This window comes from Eriocheir sinensis, chromosome 4 (genome assembly GCF_024679095.1).
Source record: "Eriocheir sinensis breed Jianghai 21 chromosome 4, ASM2467909v1, whole genome shotgun sequence".
Classification (NCBI taxonomy): domain Eukaryota; kingdom Metazoa; phylum Arthropoda; class Malacostraca; order Decapoda; family Varunidae; genus Eriocheir; species Eriocheir sinensis.
The window spans coordinates 28,318,262-28,333,344 of NC_066512.1; the positions used below are offsets into that span (position 1 = coordinate 28,318,262).

The window sequence follows — 15,083 nt, forward strand, 5'->3', positions numbered from 1 at the left end:
GCTCGCCATCCACTTTGCTTATTCAGTAGTCGCCGAGCTGTAGCGTCTGAACATATAGTAACTCAGTGCTATTTTATCCTACTGTGTCCTCCTCTAGCACATGTCTCAGGTTATTGATTCGAGTTGATTAGCTTATTACACCGAAAGGGCCACAGCCGTACTTATAGCTACAGGGGCGGTGTGTAGTGTAACTCGTGTCTCGCTGGGCACACTTTTATTCCTAAGGACAGGATCTTAAATCAACAACTTCGTATCAGCTGAGAAAGAAAGAACGGAATCAGAGAGGAGAAACGAAAAAAATGTATAAAGACGAGTATCAGCTCAGAAAGAAAGGAATCAGAGAGGAGAAGCGAAAAACAAATTATAAAGACGAGTATCAGCTCAGAAAGAAAGGAATCAGAGAGGACAAATGAAAAAAATAAAAGGATGAAAACGATTGTCAACTCAGAAAGAAAGGAATCAGAGAGGACAAACGAAAAATACAAATGAAATGATAAAAACGAATATCAGCTCAGAAAGAAAAGACAAGCGAAAAATAAAGATAGAAATATAAAAACGAATGTCAGCTCAGAAAGAAAGAAAAGTCACCGAGCTCTCGCAAACGCGTGTGAGTGTAACACATTATGTAGACAATTTAAGTTAAACTACTACGTGTTTCGCTTACATTAACCCGAACCAGCCACTGACTCATTTAATCTCACTGACCTAACCTTAATTACTTGATCTTACTTACTATCGTGGGAGAAAATTAAGGTTGCTATTCCCAGATGCCTCCACCTCCCACACCAACTATTTACAAAGAGGTTTAAGAAGGAGATTAATCGGTACTCATGATTTTTTTTTTTTTTTTTGGGGGGGGGTACATTCATGGTATTCAGAAGCCTGCCAAGCTACGTACCATCAATCCGCGTCACAAAACTGTTCGTGGAAATGCCCCCTCCCCCCCCCCCCCCCTCCCACACACACACACACACACACACAACTCTACGAAAGCCCTGTCAAATGTGTGTACTTGGGCGCCTAGGAGACTAATCCAGTTTTCATGAGTGTTTTTTTTATGTGTGTGTGTGTGTGTGTTTGCTTGCTTCACGTTCATGGTTTATACAGAGGCTTCGTCGAATTACTTACTACCAGCTGCAATCACAAAACTACCCTCCTTGGAAATGCCCATCCCACAACTCTTACGAAAGAAACCCTTCTCAAATATGTGTGCATGGGTGCCTGTTACTATTTCTTGTATATAGTGTTTTGCTTCCATATAGTAGCCTAGTGTATATAGTGTTTTGCATGCATATAGTAACCTAGTGTATATAGTGTTTTGCATTCATATAGTAGCCTAGTGTATATAGTGTTTTGCATTCATATAGTAGCCTAGTGTATATAGTGTTTTGCATTCATATAGTAGCCTAGTGTATATAGTGTTTTGCATTCATATAGTAGCCTAGTGTATATAGTGTTTTGCATTCATATAGTAGCCTAGTGCATATAGTGTTTTGCATTCATATAGTAGCCTTGTGTATATAGTGTTTTGCATTCATATAGTAGCCTAGTGTACACAGTCTTTTGCATTCATATAATAGCCTAATATATATAGTGTTTTGCATTCATGTAGTAACCTAGTAGTTAAGAAATCTGAGGAAACTATACGAGCAATTTTTGACGTCATTGGTGTTGTGTCGAAAACCCCACCATCATGGATTGCACAGTTGAATTACAAAACACCATGTTGGACCGTGGAATAATATCTCCTAAGTATCGGTGTCAGCATGCTTGAGTCAGCTGTTGGGACCCACGTGTGTCGCTCCCAGGGATGTGTACGTCAGGCGGCGTGCTCGTGTGAAGCGCCCCCCCCGCCACGCAGCTGCCAGGGTTCGTTGTTGAGACTTGAGAAAGTTGCGATAGCGGCTGTTCAGAACTTTACTTGCCTGATTACCTTATCACTCCAGACACTTGATGATTGTTTTTCGTTGATATTTGTTGTTGTATGGTCTGAATGCCTCCTCGTTGAACTGCTTTGTCTAATGATTTCGATAACGGCTATTCAAAGCTTTACCGTATAGATTACCCCAGATACTTCGAAGGCTTGTTTTCATCTGTAGTTATTGTTGTTGTTTGATGATCTGAGTAACTGCTTGACTAACTTATTTTTCATCACTGGTTGCCGATTGTTAAGACGAGAATGTTGCGATACCGGCTCTTCAGAACTTTACCTTCCATTTTAATCACCTGAAATACTTAAACGTCTATATTTACTGTTATTTGATTGAAGAGTTCCCCGTTTAACTTTTTCCGATAACGACTATTCAAAACTTTACCTTAGATTGTTTTAACACCTCGGGCACTTAGAAGACTTATTTTCCTATATATATATATATATATATATATATATATATGTATATATATATATATATATATATATATATATATATATATATATATATATATATATATATATATATATATATATATATATATATATATATATGTTCGATCTGAATTCGTGCTCGTTTGATTTTTTGTCATATATGATACATAGTTTTAGCTCGAGGATGTTGCTGTTCAGAACTTTACTGTAGGTTGCTTCATCACCTCAGACACTCAGAAGAAGACTTGCTTTTATCTATATTTACTGTTGTTTGATTTGAATGACTCCTCGATTAACTTTTTTTCATATATGATAAATGATTCCGACTCGAGGATGTTTCGATAACGGATATTCAAAATTTATATTCCGTCGACTACCTACTATCACCCCAAACACTTAGAAAACGTTCCTTCGTCTATAATTGCTGTTGTTTGTTCTGAATAGCTCCACATTTAACTTTTTTTCATATATGATAAATGATTCCGACTCGAGGGTGTTTCGATAACGGATATTCAAAACTTATATTCCGTCGATTATACCTACCATCACCCTTAACACTTAGAAAACATACCTTCGTCTATAATTGCTGTTGTTTGTTCTGAATAGCTCGCCACTTGACTTTTTTTTCCATATATGATAAGTAACTGTGATGTGAGGACGTTGCTATTCAAAACTTTACATTCCTTTGATTACTTTTTCACCTGCGACACTTAGAAGATTTGTTGTTGTTTTATTTTAATGATTGCATGAATTTTTTTTTCTTACATTATTGCTTTATCTCGAGTTTTAGTCAAGGACGCTCTACGGTATAAAAAGATAACTTGGTAAGGTTGTGTTTGCCGGGATGCACACACACACACACACACACACACACACACACACACACGAGCTGACTACACTCGACATAGACCTGTGGAGAGAGAGAGAGAGAGAGAGAGAGAGAGAGAGAGAGAGAGAGAGAGAGAGAAGGGAAGTGCACATACGGCCGGCAGCCAAGCCATGATCACCCATATCCTCGTTCTCCCATATCCTTCCCCCCATTGAGATAACACATTGCCGCTTGTGCCCCGAGCTAGCGAGTCCCACACCACAGGCTCAAGGACACATGTGACGGAAATGGGCGCCGACGCAACGTGCAAGTATAGGTAGCTCATGCCCCCAGTAGCAGATATACTTTACTTATACTTAACTTTTACCTGACGGGGTGTGGCAGTACAAAATGTTGCTATGAAGTAATAAGAAAAATGTCAACCTACACAAGTTTTACTCAGAGATTGTTGTACTGAATGACGAACGGGCCAGCTTTTATATTATCGTCTCCCCCTTTTCTTTATCTCCTTTCCTCCCCTCTGTCTGTATTTCGTCCTCTTTCTCCCTACCTCTCCTCCCCTCTTTACTTTCCAAAGCCCAAATGAATCACAAAAAATCCCTTGAAATTCACGTTAAACAAAGCTACACTATGGGTTTCAGAGGCCGTGTTACATCGTTTTTCGGGAGTGGCCTAACTTTCAAACAGAACGTCGGGCAAGGATGGCAATTTAGCGGAGCACACACACTACATACATACACTACACACAATGATTATGATTTTTACGTTCATGGTACAAAAGAAGCGACAGACTACCACCAGGGTACGTCATAAACCACATCCCTAAAAATGTCCAAAACTCCTACGAAAGCCTTAGCAAGTGTGTGTGTGCTTGGGGGCCGAAATGTTTATGAATTATAGCAAAGGGAGCAGGTCTAGGTAAAGGTGAGGGTATACTCTATGGGTGCTCGTGGCTGCGGTGCTCATCTCCGTCGCACTGCCCCTCGAGTTTGTGGCGGGTGAAGGGCAAAAGTATAAACAAAAGCCCGCTAAGGTAGTAGTTATTACACAGCCTCCACGAAAGCCTTATCAAGTGTGGGGTTTGTGAGACTCGAAATGTTTGAGAGCATTGGCCTAAGACTGTTAAATCCTTTGACTTCACGTATACAGGTATGATTATACAAAACAACTATCAAGAATAAAATCATCCCAGCAACGCCCAACCATCGACTGGCCTATGGCAAACACTTGTAAGACCGTTAACCCGTGGACTTCACGTATACAAGAATAATATATAAAACAAATAACAAGAATAAACACACTAACATCATTAAGCAACGCTCTAAGGTCATATTCGGCCCTCAAGCACATATAATTTACAAGGCTTTCGTAGGAGTTGTGAGCAGTTCCAGGGATGGTTTTATGGCCCTGTTGGTAGTTTGTCCCTTCTTGTGTACCATGAACCTAAGAAACACATATTTTACATCGCTTTTGTAGGAGTTGTGAGCATTTCCAGCGATGGTTTTATGGCCCTGGTGGTAGTTTGTCCCTTCTTCTGTACCGTGAACCTAAGAAACACATATTTTACATCGCTTTCGTAGGAGTTGTGGGCATTTCCAGGATTAATTTTATGGCCCTGGTGGTAGTTTTATCCTTCTTCTGTACCGTGAACCTAAAGAAACACTCATTAGAACCTGATTGACCCCCTCTTTGACCTTTAGAAATAGCTGATATGAAAGGCGAAAATGTCCTATAATACCGACCATGCTGACGGAAGCCGACAATCCCTGTAAACAAATCCAGCCTTGCACCACTTAAACGCTGTGACAGGAACACTTCATTTATCACATCTAACCTTGCCCTTTATTTCGTCCAGCCTTGCACTACTTAAGGGACCGTGACAGCAGGACGAGAGAAGGGAGAATGTGAGGCAGGGTGAACCTCAACTAAAGGGAGGAAGGAAAAGGGAGAGAACATCAGGAGGAGGAGGAAGAGGAGTAATAATAATAGAATACTTATAAAGGGGAAGAAGGGATTGTATAAGAGAGATGTAAGGGGAAGCGAAGGAAGGCGGGAACCCTCAATGTTTGTTTGTTTGTTTGTTTTCGTTCAGCCTGTGGCACCGGTAGGCTTTCTTGGTGGGGCCAGGAGGTCGGCTCAAGCCTGTTATGGCGCAGGCAAGTGTTTTATAGTGGCGCCATCTTGCTTGGCTCTTGTTGTCCCTCGAAGCTCATTTTTTATCCTCATTAGAGAGTTAATATAGAGTCTGGATTGATAGGTGGTATGTGTGATAATCAGGACAGCATGTGGGTGGTCGTAGGACACTCGGCGATGACTGAAAATTGTCGGCATAGCGGCGGGCGGGACTCTATAATAGACGCCTTGCCCGCACGCTGACCACTCATCCACCGCCTCCCCATGTATACCCAACCTTGCCATTTATCTCGTTCAGCCTTGCACTACTTGAGGCATTAAACCGTGGCAGGAACCCTCCATTAGTATATCCGATTAGTCACCACCATTACATCCCCCCCCCCCCACCCACCCCACGTCATTCTCCCCCTCCCCCCTCGAGAGCACAGTTTCGCATGTCCAACCTTACTATTTAATACGTCTAACCTTGCACCAGCTGAGGCCTTAAACCGTGACATTAACCCTCACTTTATTACCTCCATAGACACGGGACACACCCATTTCGTCAGCTCCTCTTCCCCTTCCCCTCGAGAGCCTATTACTGTTACAGCTCCCATCACCTTGACCTAGTTGCTGTGGCCTAGTGCCGTGGAGCAGCAGCCTCCCGTGGTTAGGGTTATATGATTCACCGTTGCATACATAGCCTGCCGTGTGCTCCTTTTTGTGTCCCGTGTATGGCTTCCCTCCCAGCGGGTGACTGCGGCGTTGTCAGGAAGGGAAGCGGAAAGGAACAGACATATACAGACGGGTTGTCATAGCAAGGTCAGTAGCATAGTATGAAGTATGAAGAGCATAAAGTAATAGTGTGAAGAATAATTACGAAAGGGAGAGATGTGAATGAAAAAAGCAAAAAAAAAAAACAAAAAAAAAGGAAACTGAAAAAAAAATATAAGAAAAACACGTTCCCACTACGTATATTTTCTTTTCCCTGGGTAAGTGAATAAAAAATAACTAGTTGGCCAGGTGAGCAATGGCATTACGGCAGGTTAATTAGCTTTTTTATTTACCTGTGTGTGTGTGTGTGCGTGCGTGCGTGCGTACAATGCCCTCAGGTTTTATATAGTACTGGTAAAAGTAGATAGATACAGCTTGTTGGGCGGTCAACGAGAGGGGTAACGATCAGTGGGGGGGTGGGGGGAAGGGGAGATTGTTAGGAGGAAGGGGAGGGGCGAGAGGGGGAAGAGGAGGGGAAGTGTGTGGGGGGAAGTGTGAAGAATGGTTAAGAGAAGGGTAAGGAGGTGAAGAGTAGGGGGAAGAAGGGGAACAACAAGAGGCCGGGTTAAAAAATGGGAGGAGGGGGAGGGAAGATGATAAGAGGGAGGGTAAGATGAAGGAGGCGGAGGAGGAGGAGGGAAGAGAGGGAACAACGGGAGAGTTAAAAAGTGGGAGGGTGGTGAAAGAGGAGGGAAGGGAAGGGGGGTGAGAGGGGGAAATAGGAGGGAGGGGAGAGGGAAAATCAGTATTCCTCGGCCATTTGAACTGCAGTCGTCGATGAGAGCAGGCTGGTGTGTGTGTGTATGACCAAGGTAAAGTAGAAAGTATTATATCCCTATGTCATTCATTTGCATTGTCTCTTATTGGTCCATATTCTCAAACTTTTCGGGGCTTCCACACCCACAATGAATAAGGCTTTCGTGGAGGTTCTTGTATCAGTCTTGCCATGGGTAGTAGTATTAGCCTAGTGGTAGTTTGAGGAGGCTTCTGCACCATGAATGTGAAAAAAACTCGAGAATCCGGCTTATGTCCTTCGTGGCCTTGTGAAATAATTCCCGTGAGCCGAAAGCGTCTTGAGAATATAGGTTATTATTCCGTGCGCTCTGTTTACTTTTACATGTAGTTGTGAATTAGATGAAAGGCGAGGGAACCAGTGATTGTGTGTTCGAATGTCAGTGATTAAATTTTGTGAAGTAATATACAAGTTAATTTGTTTGGGCTACGTAACTCGCGGCATTTAACTTGCCAGGTGTGTGTTTCAGGTAATCACTGGTATATTATTAGCCGCTGCGAGTCAATTACCACGAGTTCGTAATCATTAGTCAGTCGGGTCTTCAGGTGCTTCAATTAGTGTATCACGTGTGGGATATTTTGACTCTTTAAGGACTAGAAAGGCACGGGGGTCGTTAGCCACTTATAAGCCTAATACCACAAAGAAGTAATCGGTTGTTGTGGTGCTTGTTCAGGTACAGACTAATTAAGGTAAAGTTGGGAGTATATGCAACAGCTGCGCGTGGCGGCGGTGTTCACTCCGTCCGGGTGGCCCTTTGAGCCTGTGGTGGGGGAGAACTCGTTACCCGACACAGGGCCAATGTAGCTTCAGGGTTACCACGGCTTAATTACCGGCCCCAGGTTTCACTAGTTACCGTATGACCATCCCGATAGGGAGAATGAACAGATGGGTGGGCTGCCCGCTGTCGTTGTCAGGGACTCAACCACTGCACCGCGGAGGCGTACTAATTATATCTTGGTTTATTAGCTTCCTTAATGACTAGAATGACGAGGAAGGCTGTTCCAGTTTACCAGCGAAAGAGATTAGAAACTGAAGATGCTGGGTAACTCTTGCGTAAGGCATGTGGATAGCATACGGGTGAACCCGAGTCGAAAGTCTTGTGCAGCAACCGGTAGAAGAGAAGATGAAGTGATTGAGTTCAAGCATTGCGGGGCAGTTTTGTTTTAACATGGAGAAAGAGCAGTGAAGGGAAGAGCAAACAGGTGATATATGCTCTGTAGAGTTGTGAGAGGAAAAACTGTGAACAGGGAGGTGGGGAAAGCTATAATCAGCAGTAAAGGGAAGGACAGACGAGATGCTTTGGAAAGGGTTATGAAAGGAAGTGCAAGAGATGGATAAAAAACTGTGAATAGGGAGGTGAAGAATTGGCTATAAGAATTAGTACTGTCCTCTAAAATCAGCAGTAAAGGGAAGGACAGACAAGTGAGATGCTTTGGAAAGGGTTATGAAAGGAAGTGCAAGAGATGGATAAAAAATGAGCATAAGAAATGGTAATGTCCTCTAAAATAAGCTGTAAAGGGAAGGGCAGGTAAGGGATGGGTGCTGCAGAAATTTATAAAGGGAAGAGTGTGAACAGGGTGGTAATAAAGGGTGCAAGAAATAGTATTATCTTCTAAAATCACCAGTGAATAGAAGGGCAGACAAGTGATGGGTGCTTTATAGAGAGCTGTGAAAGGAAGAAGTCAATATGGGAGTAAAGAAAGGTATAAGAACTAGTAATATCCTCTAAAATCATTCTGCTGAATCATTCTTATTCAGCAGAGACGCAGAGATGGAACACAGCACACCAAGACAACCAACAGACGTACCACAACACCCTCCTTGAAATCACCCAGGGCGCAGGAATCAAGGGGAGAGACTGAACACAACATGGCAAGATACCCAACCCCACAACACCCTCCTTGAAGTCACCCAGAGAGCAGGAATCCGGAAAGACTTTGAACAGAGCCCAGCAAGATACCCAAGCCCACACCACCCTCCTTGAAGTCACCCAGAGCAGAAATCTAGGAAAGAGAGACCATGAACCAACAGAGACCCACCTCAGTCGTGCTACTAACAGGCTCATTAAACCCCAGTAAGTCTGTAATGCTAGGAAATACATGCCAGTTATATCATGTAATAGCTTCAACCCTTTATATTACCCCAGCATCACCTATTCCTCAATAGTGAAGTCCAGTTCCCATACATCGTCGCACGTTTGATTTCTCTTTTCTCATTGTCCAGTAATCAGAAATACCAACAGTGGATAAGCTTTGGAAGAGGTGCATGTGGTGTGTGTGTCAGAATGGGGTATGTGTGTGTCAGAATGGGATGGAAAACAAGATGGGATGGAGGTGAGGGTGGAGAGGGGATGAGTAAAACAGGATACGATTGGATGGGATGGAAAAAACAAGTTTTCTCTCATTGTAGAAGGCTTGGCTGTAATTTAAAGTTACTGTTCTGTCAACTTCTCCATAGCCGGTGTTCAGTAAGGGTCTCAAGATTACCATTTTGTCAACTTACGATACCCAGTGTTCAGTAATGGCTCCCAGTTTACTACTGTCAACCCCTCCATATACTGTGTTTAGTAATGGTCCACTCTGATTAGTGATCAATGATTGCCAGCCATTAGAATGATTGAAATGATTAACTTATACAATCCACCATTACTACAATCCCTTGATTTATGTAGGAGAAAAGTATTCAGTTATTGCATTCTCGTCTTTATTAAACAGATCTCTAACACTGCTGCTGTAAAACAGAGATTAGGATTATTTTTGCCTGTGCCCAAACGCTGATATTCTCTATATTCTTCTAAAATCACTCCTTTAATGCGTCTTCTTTCCTTGTCATTAATGTTAACAATTTTTATGATAAGTTTCCTGTGATTGGTCACACTCAGATCGAGGCAACCCAAACTGTATTCGACCAGCTTGTGCGGCATGTGATGTTGCCCCACCCACACACAGGTCAAAGCTAGAGATCCACCCCATGTCTACCCACCCTCATCTCAGAAGGGGGTAACTATGGCTTTAATCTGCCCTGGCACAGGTTCTGATGACATGTAGGCCAGAATAGATTAAGGCTATAGTTACCCCCTTTCAAGATGGGGCTGGGTGGACACAGGGCAGGTCTCTTGTGTACCTCTGTGTGGGCAAGACAGCAGCTGGCGCCATGGTTCAAATGCTGGCCGATAAACTTGATTCATTAGATGGTCAGTATTAGTTAGTTATCAGCCAGCCAGTGTTACTTTTGTTTGAACATTAAAAATGTAGTCTTCAAAAACTTGAATTAAGTTTGTATAGTGTCTGAATCACACCATTCTTACCAGTGCAGTGTTGCTTTTAATACAGATCAATACATCTCAAGCACTTGCAATGTTACAAGCCCACATTTAACCAAAGCATCTCTTGCAGGAGTGATGGGGCTGGCAGAGGAGGAGGGGAGGACCAACTAACCGGCCTCTTGAGAAACCTGGGGAGAGAAAGTAAAAGCCAGCATGAGCCTTCAAAGCTACTGATGGATAATATGCTGGGTCCCTCCATCCATTCCCCATTTATTTGTCCAAATTGCATAGTTCTTTAGCAGTGCAGTTGCATCTAATACAAAACAATAAATCAATAAATCTTAAGCATTCATACAAACCAAAGAGCCTACAGCTAACCAAAGCATCTCTTGCAGGAGTGATGGGCCAGCAGAGGCAACACCGGCATCTCTGAAGAAACCTGGGAAGAAAAATGAATCTACCATGAAGAGCCACCACAAGACTTCACAGCTACTGATGGAAAACATGCTGTGCCCCTCCCTCCTGTAATGCCAGGCTCCAGCTGCTGCAGGCTTGGAGGGGGTAGGGAAGGTGAGGGAGGGGCACAGCAAACCTGGACACAGCGACCTATCCTGGAGACCAGCAGGTTTTCTAAAAGGGCAAGTGTAAGAGCAGAGACTCTCCCCACTAAGATTAATAGTTTTTTTTTTTTTTTTTTTTAAGGCAAGTTATTCTAATGCTGTCATATTTCAATAAAGGAAAGTACAACACTATCTTCTTGTGATTTAAAACATATCTCCCTATTCCGGCCTTATAATGTCTTCAACCCTTCCTTATACTTCCTCCTTCGGCTTTTTTTCCATCTCTAGTGCCATATAGAGGCCACAACACCAGTGACCAGGTTCATTCTGGGGCTCTGCTAAGGTGACGGGAAGGGGGTGGATGGGCGAACAAGGTGGGTGAAGAACTTGAAGTATTCACTCCTGACACAACACTTCCACAGGACCTTAAGATCTTCTCCACCTAAGTCCTGAGGAATGTATTAGTGCCAGCCATAACATCAAGCCCCTCCTCTCCTTGCACATCTCACTCACCCTCCCTCCAAACTGTCTCCTTCCCCTGCTGGCGTACACTGACCAAAAATTACTCAAGAGAGCATGGTTGGGTATTGTATGAAAGAAAATGACATGCTTACTCTACTTCACGACAAACAAATTAAATTTGACCGCGCTAAGTGAAAAAATGGCTTGTCGACAATTGTCGACACTCGTGGTTTGAGCCCAGGCACCAGATGTCGACAATTGTCGACACCCGCGCTTTAAGGGTTAATGAGAATAAGAATAAAAGTCAAGTGTCTTCTGCTAGGACTACTATGATACCACTCAATGTGTACGGAGAAGATTTATCCCGGGGCAGGTGAGTCTTCACACATCTTGTTGGAGCAGGTCAGGCACTTGTTGGACTCGTAGCCATGATGTGGCATCCTTAGCTGATGCCTTGGTCTTGGTTTACAAGGTAGTCACTTTGTCTGGAAGGAAGTAAGGCCTTTTTAACAGTTGGTATGTGGACACACCAGAAAACTGTGAAAGAGAACATGTCATAATGACGACACAAAGTTTTCCTCATAGACATATGGTATCAATGCTTGGAATGAGTTAGAAGAAGAGGTGGTAGAGGCAAAGAGTATGCAGCAAGTTTAGGAAAACTGAACAAATATAGGTATGAAGACAGGACCAGACGAGTGTAGCTCAGGCCCTGTATACTACAACTAGATAGATACACATCTGTAATAAGGCACACCTCTTATTACTATTAAATCAGGTGAGCATCTGAACTAAGAGTGGATTAGTACTATAGTGTGATGCAGTCAATATATATCTCCATAAATGTTTTATACTAAGGGAGGGGGTAAAACATAGGAATTTGGAATAAATGGTTATCAAATTCTGTAGAATCTTAAAAATCTGACAGGGAAAATTTTGTTTCATCAATGAAATTTGTGAGTGGCTTTTAATAGAAATAAACCAAATAAAGACTAAACATGTGGAGGACAGTCTGATTAGTCTGTCTAAAAATCCCATCTACTCCACTTGACCACAATGTTGCAGGATATAGCTTTGAGGCACAAAACTGAAGCCAGTTAAGATTAGTTATATCAACGTGCCTAGAGGTTTGAAGGTTAGCAGACAACATATTCAGTATGACAACAGAAGAACAGTTGGTGATGTAGGAAATGAGATACTAGCTTGTTAATAAAACCAATTAGTAAAATTCCAGAAGTACACCAAATGGGCTGCCGACAGCCCCTGATAGTAACCAACGGCGCAGGCCAAAGCATATCAAGTATTTATAAACAACTAAATCTACCTTATCTAACTCATTCCAACTTAGCCATACCTGATCTGTGACATGCTGCCAAAGTGCAATAAATGGAAATAAATCCCTCAATTTATTCCCCCTAGGCCATATTCTTAAAACTTAATCTCTCAGTGTGTTGTATGTGCACAAAGGTGTCCCTCGCAGTGAGATGGCTGTACTTCTGGAATAACACCAACCAGTCTTTACCCTGGAGGCATGGACCAGTACACTTGTCACTGACAACAATGCAACACAAGCTTAAACTGACAAAGACTCGCCCACTAGAAGAACCCTGCCATCACCTACAGCTACTATTACTACTTCAATTACTAAAATGGTTGCTAGATTAGTCCTGCCATCACTTACAGATACACAAGGAGAAATATAAATATTCGTCCCTTCCGTTCTGTTTCCTACTACTATCACTACTATTACTCCCTCCCTCTCTCTCTCTACTCCTACTGTTACCAATACTACTTCTACTGTTACTATGAGGGCTGCTAGAATAGTCCTGCTGATCACTAACAGCTAGACAGAGGCAAATCTAGCAAGCTACAGGTCCCTACCCCTCTAATACTACCATTACTATTACTCCCTTTTCCTCTTCCTACTCCTACCATTACTATTACTACTTCTTATGTTACTATTAAGGCTCCTAAAATAGCCCTGCCATCCCTTACAGCTACACAGGGAGAAATAATTACTAGTTCCTTCCCTAATCTCCTGCCCACCACAAGCTGTCACTCCAGCTTACCTTTATCTCTGTCTCCTCTCTTACCCAGTGGGCCTCCCAGACCCTGCCTCAGGAGCCTGCAAATACAGGAAGCCGCACACTACTGATGCCCCAGCCCATACAAAATGTAATTAACATTAATCTATGTATAAATAGCTGGAAGGTGCACCATATATGCAGATAATGTCAACAGCATATCACCCATATTTTTGGTGGGTAGTGCACAAAGTGGCATGATAATCTAGCTAATCACCAAGGAATATATAATACCCATACAGAAAACCAGATACATGCATCATCACACCATGTCTCACGGGCAATACTCATCACTCATCAGTATAACTCAAATAACCTATCACCAAGATATGCTGAGAGAGAGGATTTGAAGGTTTCCAGAGTAGATATAGTTACAATCCTCTCTGGTAATGCATTCCAGAGAGTGATGCCTCTGACACTAAAGAATCTCTTGCTTATGTCCAACTCCGCTCTTACAATGGAAATTTTAAAGTGATGCCCCTGGTGGTAGTCTGAGGCGGAGACAAAGTTTATCAGGGGAATAGAATTAACATTCATCATGGAAAATAAGCCAATACTTTATCGAATCGTGGTGCAAGTCTACCTACCATACACAGCGTATAAGTTTAGATATTTCAGTCTTTGAAGATAATCTAGATACTCGCCTCTGAATCGACTCAGCAACCTTAAGGCCTCGACATACCCAGTGTTCCTCGCTCCACTCCTCTCCTGACACCCTCCTGCGACGCCTCCGTGCCCGCAGAGTCCTCCTCGTCCTTCAGGGCTGCCGTGTAGGTGGTGGGGCTCTTGAGGAAGCTGTAATTCACGCGGGAGGAAGAGTTGGGCAGTGATAGCTACAGACAACACGTCACCGCAGCTGTTCGGTCTTGGCGCACTTAATCGTGAGCGACGGACCTATGGCTAATTTTTATATAAACATCTCGTTTAAACCTTAAATATCAGCGAATGATTATTAAATATCTAGTAATAAAGATATATGGAGTTCAATACACGGATCTAAATGAGTACATGTTGTTATTAGGTATTTAGTTTGGCTGATATTTACCTCGGGCGCCAGACACAAGCACTTTTTCTTTGGTTCTCTTTCTTTACTTTCTTTTCTTTGTTTTTCTGCAAACTTTCCTTTCAGCCTTTTGCTTTATTTTCTTTTCCTTTCCCCTTACCCCTACAAGTGCCCAAAAGTCTTACGAAAGCCTTGTTAAATGTGTCTGTTTGGGCGGTGAAATGTTGAGTAATGTACGGCCCATGGACACCACCAGTCCCTTGAACCTCACCCCACAGAGCTACAATATGTTTGGTGGAGGAACACAGATCCAAGAAAAGAAAGAAAAGACCGACTTGTTACACATATATGACTTAACCCTTTCAAACCGCAAGTTTTTTTTTTCTCGGGAGATCCCCATAACGCAGAAGTCATCGAAAAATACACTTTGAAACTGTCATAAAAGATGTTTTATAGGAAATTTTCTGGCGCACCCTGCTGTGAAATCCGTTTCTTTCTAGGTCGTCGCATTTGGCTGGAATTCCATGATTCCCGAAAAATTCCATTTTTTACTGGTGCGATGTACAGAACAAATTTTTGAAGAAAAGTTGCTCATTTTATCAGAATGGAGTCTGAAAAATATAGTCTGCAGACGCCATGATGTGCAGGCAGGAACTGAAGACTATTTTTTAGCACGAAGTCGTCTAAGGGGCAAAAGTGGTGCCAGTTAGTCACTTGTCGCCCACGTCAGAATAAAAATATATGACGCCAGTGGCAGTGGCGTCATTAAGGGGTTAAAGAATGACGTACATGAAGTTGGGACCATATACACTATAGCCGCGCGTGGCCTCGGTGCT

General features: G+C 42.7%; 2 long non-coding RNA genes across 10 annotated transcripts in view; one reads left to right on the plus strand and one right to left on the minus strand.

Annotated features, from left to right (window-relative positions):
• Window positions 1-10,414, plus strand: part of LOC126981874 (uncharacterized) — a 34,889-nt gene extending 24,475 nt beyond the window's left edge. For 4 of the 8 annotated variants that reach the window (XR_007734265.1, XR_007734266.1, XR_007734247.1 and 1 more), the window contains 2 exons: window positions 8,632-8,947; window positions 10,269-10,414. This is a non-coding gene — a long non-coding RNA (uncharacterized LOC126981874). Of the gene's footprint in view, window positions 1-1,101; window positions 1,870-6,816; window positions 6,893-8,631; window positions 8,948-10,268 lie in introns of those variants that run through there. The other 4 variants (XR_007734270.1, XR_007734268.1, XR_007734269.1 and 1 more) reach the window with 4 other exon arrangements.
• A 1,096-nt stretch (window positions 10,415-11,510) lies between these two features.
• Window positions 11,511-14,795, minus strand: LOC126981864 (uncharacterized). Of its 2 annotated transcripts, none has more exons than XR_007734239.1 (3): window positions 13,927-14,795; window positions 13,230-13,311; window positions 11,511-11,645 (listed from the first exon to the last, which is right to left on the minus strand). It is a non-coding gene; the product is annotated as an uncharacterized LOC126981864 (long non-coding RNA). The 2 variants fall into 2 exon arrangements; XR_007734240.1 differs by having other exon boundaries at window positions 13,230-13,285; window positions 13,927-14,778.
• Between the last annotated feature and the right edge of the window lie 288 nt (window positions 14,796-15,083).